The sequence below is a fragment of the Epargyreus clarus genome, unplaced genomic scaffold, assembly GCF_041222505.1.
Source record: "Epargyreus clarus isolate Ecla_fem2 unplaced genomic scaffold, WU_Ecla_fem_2.2 ptg000008l, whole genome shotgun sequence".
Lineage (NCBI taxonomy): Eukaryota > Metazoa > Arthropoda > Insecta > Lepidoptera > Hesperiidae > Epargyreus > Epargyreus clarus.
The window spans coordinates 9,241,831-9,247,830 of record NW_027332216.1 but is presented as its reverse complement, the minus strand read 5'-3'; the positions used below and the strand labels follow the sequence as shown (position 1 = coordinate 9,247,830).

The following is a 6,000-nucleotide window of genomic DNA, read 5'->3' as shown; positions in this document are numbered from 1 at the left end:
AGCAATAGGTTAAAACACTATAAGAATATATAGATTTGTTTCTACTTACCCTATATGAGTTCGAACTTACTCATAATTGCCATATTTGTTAGCAGGTCTATATTATTATTAAGTAACCTATTAATATTAATTATAGTCAATTTATAACAGCCAAGGATTTAATAATATTTATAATTTACGTACATAGCAAAAATATAATTATAACTATAATACATCATTTCCTTTTTGTCTATTATATCAACTAAAAATAAAATCAACCTAAACACAGTTCGCAAGTTTGTTTACTAAAACGTTCAATTTCAGTGATTTATTGCAAAAGTGTTACGATTTACCATCATATTTCATAAAAAGTTTACAAAGTAATCTTATTAGTTGTTTCAAGAACATTAAGAGAAGTCCGCCCAGGTAACTAAAAGGTGTAAGCTTGAAAGCGCGGTGCGGCCGCCCGCCCACCGGCCTTCAGGGAGGTTGAAGCTTCAGTTAGAACCCGACTGCTGTGGAGTGAGGTCGTGTTGATCGACGTTCCGTGCCATACGCCATCACCGGCGGTTTGCGGTTAACTTTGAAATGATCTCTCGGTTGCAACCCCCAGTGCAGGAAACGCTAGCCAGTGACTAATGAAGTTTCTCCAAATATTGTTCCATTCACAAGTTTGTAACTGTTGCAAAACTTTGAATTTCAACGGCAAGTGATTATGAGATGTGATTTTAACTGAGAACTATTCGTGAGTACTTTTTAACAAACACTTAAATTTTATGTAATGATATTTATATTTTTTATTAACTGTAAATATTCATTTGACCTTAACTGAAGACCTTAGCTGAAAATTTCTATATTTAAATAATTATATTTGTTCATGTTCATTTTTTTTAAATATTAAAGCGGTCATTATAAGGAAGCCTATTAGTTTAGGCCTAGGGTTAAAATATACGCAACATTTCAAGCGATAAATTACCAACCGAAAAAACCTTGAAACTAATTTGAAAGTACACTTTATCTGATCAGAACGGTCTAATTGACCAATTTACATGGCACCGGTTTTTTCCACTTCATTAATCATATTCCTAATGGTAATATTTATTGCCATGAAATATTCGTGTAGCTTTCTAATAGTTGGCGAATTTTCAATAGTTTTACATATCGGTGCGATATTTCATTGGTAGGATCGCCTGTCGAGGACGGACTTTAGTGGAAATCAAATGGGGCGGTAAATTTGTACGTGGAAAATGGAATTTTAAAGTATTCGCTTTCCTTATTTTTGTAAAGGTAGAACTCTTTTTAGTTTGGCTTTGTTGGTAACACTGGTACGCTTATTTTTGCCTACTAAGAACAGTGTTTAATGCTTTTTTTCTGGTTTTAAGGATGTGATAAGAGATACGCACTTATAAGAGACATTCTAACTTATTTTTTAGGGCTCGTGTGAAATGTTCAGTCTTGTAGCTAATCCTCATTGTTCAAGTGCTTTGAGTATGAATATCTTTATTTTGCTTTTACTCTTGTATATTTCGAAATGATATGGACCTATCGGTACGATTAAAGTTGTATTGACTGTATTTTTCGCGGTACTACTGCACTAATCTGCACAACCTGGATTAATCAAAAAACTTATTCCTAATGGATAGCAATACATGTGTAAGCGACCTCATACAGGGCTCTTATACCTGGGAGTTGGTAATAAATGTACTATTATTTTACCCGTTACGTATTATGTAATGTACTGTTCTTTTACCCGTTTATATAAAAATACAACAATTACGTGCGAAAAATTGTAGATATTTACGGCCCATTAGGCACTCAACTGTAGGCGGTATTGGAGAGCCGTGAGAATTTTTGAGTAGCTTGCCGGTAATGCCGTAGGTACAATACTTTGCCAATAATGTAAGAATGTATATGCGCCTTTACTTTAATTCTATCCTGGTTACATTTTATCGAAAACCTCGATTTTTAGTTCTATTTTGTAACCTGAATGTAGGTACAAAAACTTTTGTACCATACATTAATGTTTTATATCATTTTTACCGACTGCGATTAGTTATATTTTTCTAGCGTATATATGTATATATAGATTAACGTATGTATGTCTGTCTTTGACATGCCTTCATTTATTCGATGCCTATGTCTTGACCCTAGGGTTTTACACTATTATAAAGTACATACACATATTTATTAATGAGAACGAATTCTATGTCAGGGCTTTGCACTCACGATATAAAATACATAAATTTGAATTTGTCACTAAAATACTGCTCTAAAATATTAAAATACTCTAACAATTTCATATCACAAGTAGATAATCGAAGTTCTTGTCGATACAGAAACCATTAATTATGTGGAATACCAATTAATCAAAGGAAAGTTCAATGTCATTTTCATTCCTATAGCTACTTTGTCTCTTTAATAGGTGTTCATAAGTCATTTACATGATATATTTATGATATTTCACGAAAGTTGAATATTAAAACACACTGAGTTTTATGGCCCAATTACTTTAAAAAGCTTTCGCTGTAAAATGATGTAAACTTTATTTTACGATTTTGAACATAAAAATTTATTTCATTATTATTGAAACATAATGTTTGTATTCAGTTCAAATTAATGCAGCTATAAAGGCATTTATAAGGCGGGATAGCGTTTGAAACTTGGCCTCTGAATAGAGGGATCCGAGGTTCGAATCCAGGCACGCAACCCTGATTTTTAGTGCCATGTGCCTACCATTATTTATTACCTCTTGAAGAAAAACATCTTGAAACTGAGAGTTCCCTAGAAATAGTTCTTAAAAGTGTGTGAAATGTACCAATTTTCATTCATCGTAATCCTTCTCATTTTGAGAAAGTCGTGCCCAGTACAATAATGGGATGACGACCTCATTTTGAAATAGTCGTAATACCCCAGTACCCTTAGTATGAGTTTTTATACTTTTACAAAAACGACTGTTTTTGTATTTGCTTACGTATTTCCCAAATATTTCCAATCAGTTCTAATACAGTCCGCTAAGGGCGCTGAATGGAAATGTAAGAGCAAATACGTAAACAAATACAAAAACAGTCATTTTTGTAAAAACGTCAAAAGTCATACTAAGGGTACAGGAAAACAGTAATGAGATGAAGACAATATAGGCGTTTTAGTATAATTAATTTAAAGAATAAGTATTAAATTGTACAACATTGTGTATACATGGAGTAGGTTCGTTATGGCTTGTTTATTCTACCTCGCGCTCCATCCTACAACGCCTTAGGCCATGTCGCTTTTGAGTTGTACAGCAGCCCTATTGTAATTTACACTGAAAAAATAAAGCACGCAAGCCTTTACAGAATGTAACAAGACAAACGTTATTTTAAAATGGGTCAGGAATATCCAGTCATCTATATTGTTTGATTAAACTGTTTGTTACAAAAATGCAATTAAGCAAATTATTATTGTAACCGTGAAGTAAATATTTATTTATTTATATTGGTTTTACACAATGTCGGCCCATTATTTATTCTGTATTTGAGTTGCAATAGAATTTGTGTTTTATTTGAAACCGAAAATGCGTTAGCTCTAAAAATATCTAAATTGAAACATTAGTTGTAGTATTAGTCTTTATTATCAAACTTTCCGCATTACTGTAGTGCAACTAACAGCAGTGCATATTATATTACACTAGGTTTTGTCCGCAACTTCGTACTGACGTAAAACTATAAAAAATGCCGGTTTTTGAAACAGACTTTTATTCCTTATTTCGCCCATTCAGGAGGTGATTCAATAAGGCGGAAACAGGTGTTTTATTACATATATATCCAACTAGAAAGCTAATTATTGATATTAATAAAGTGTGTGTAATAAAGTTGATAAAGAGTGTTTGAAATCGGCAGATCTACACAAATTTTCAATCCTTATTTACCCTTAGCGGTAAAATAACGAAAAATTGTACATAATATAAGTGTCTACTTACATAAAAAAACCTGTTATCTAAATTTCATAGTTGTAGCTTCAGTGGTAGAGACTCTGTGATGATTAGTCGTACCATTTCGCTCTTATACATAGATTTCGCATATTATCCTATAACCAATTCACCGCTATCTCTATTTCTATAGAACTGAATAACTAAATAGAGCGAAGCATCTGCAAAGAAAAAGTAGAGCGGAAAGATAGATTGTTTTTTCCTCGAACACATTTATTGTCATCATAATCGTTATTATGAATGTATAATGCCGTGCCTTCACAACTTACGGATGCGAGGCTTGTCTAAGACAAACCTAAACCTAAAGTTTAAGCGTTGGAGGCCAAATTAATTCAATGAAATTATTTATGTCAATTGGAAGGCCTTGTGAAATTACCTGACGAAAAAAATCACTATGACGAGTTATATTTGAGAAAGGCATATCTATGGTTAGGTTTGAACGGCTTCCATTTCCGTAAGAGACACCGTTTGTCATAGTTTGGACGTGTCACGAGGAAAAGAATGTGTCAAATAGTGATATGTGGGAACAGACAGAAGGCTAAAAAGATGATTGGACCGCGTGAAAAATGATATGTGTAAGGGAGTCGAGATGACGGCTAATAGGACGGAATAGAACGGGAAAACATATTGCGACCCGAAATTAATTGCGAATGGGACAGGAAAGTAATGATTATAACATAGTGTTTTTTGTGTTACACAAGTGCATATAACGAAGAAGTAATCAAGCAATGCTTGATGTAATGCAGCATGCAATGTGCGCTATCAGTGTAACCAAATCCAGGTAAAAAATAAACTATATTTTACGATTGGAGTAGCAACGAGCTTGCAGTTCACCTGATGCTGAGTGGTCACTGCCGTCCATGGATATCTCTAACACATAGAGAACTAGTTCTTCTAGAAGTCAATCACAGATACATTGCCATTATTGAGAACTAAGATTGTAACCTCTTAGATAAATTTACTAGCATTGATAACCTCGGACCTATACAACATATACGGGACGGTCGTAACTCCCCGAATTCAAGATTATCATGGATACTAATAAATTTAGACAAATGTAAAGCATAAGAAATCATGTGTCTATTGAAGTTCCTTATTATGCCTTTCAAAGCAGAAAGTAGCAGCACTTTGAACCACTGTTACATAGTACATGATGATATAGTATCTATATGTGGTGGTGTATATCATCTCGTCAATTGTAATATTTTACCGTTTCCACTGTTATTTTATGATCATCATAAACCCAATATTGTCCCACTGCTGGGCACGGGTCTCCTCATAAAATAAGAAGCATTAGGCCATAGTCCACCGTGCTGGCCAAGTGCGTAGTGGTAAACTTCACATACTTTTTTTAAGATTTTTCAGGCATGCAGGTCTTCACGATGCTTTCCTTCACCGTTTAAGCAAGTGATAATTAATTTCTTTTTATGTTTCATTTTATGATACTGAGTAGAAATATCACTTGAAACTCGGATTATACGATGTTGATACAAGGTTTGATCGAAACTGCATAGTGTTTGTTGATCTTATGTTATGAGTCGTGCTCTATCTACGTTGAAGCTTCTCATCAGATACTGCCCAATGTAAAGCTTATTAACAAGAGTTTTTAAAAAAATCATCACAGAAATTGGGTGAAACGTAATAGTGGTTTAGTTATCATAAAAAAAACTCTCACACATATTATAGCATCATATTGGGATTTTCTGTACTGGTATAGTAGTTATGTGCATATTGTGTTTATAACAGCGACTTACAAAAGTGTAAAATACTTGAATTGATTATGTTTTAAATTTGAACCAGTCCAAGATTCGAATCTGTGACCTTTATCACAATTAACTGTCGGTTATCATGACTTGTTTTGTTTTTATAAAATGACAGTAACAAACAAACGTATGAACTGCCTGTTGGTTAAGACAACCGCAACCCAAGGACATCTGTTAACCCCAGATAGGATGAGAGTCCTAGCTAAGGCCACATATGCATTAACTACCGCTTAGGATTATTGGATTTTACCGTTCACAAAATGCTCAATTTCAAATTTTAAATGAATAAACCTG

At 33.6% G+C, this 6,000-nt stretch overlaps 1 protein-coding gene across 1 annotated transcript in view; it reads left to right on the top strand.

Moving 5' to 3' along the window:
• The first annotated feature begins 497 nt into the window (after positions 1 to 497).
• Positions 498 to 6,000, top strand: part of LOC140744380 (uncharacterized) — a 28,682-nt gene continuing 23,179 nt past the window's right edge. Inside the window, exon 1 of the mRNA XM_073075948.1 lies at positions 498 to 724. The gene's annotated coding sequence lies outside the window, so the exon portion shown is untranslated. The remainder of the gene's footprint in view (positions 725 to 6,000) is intronic.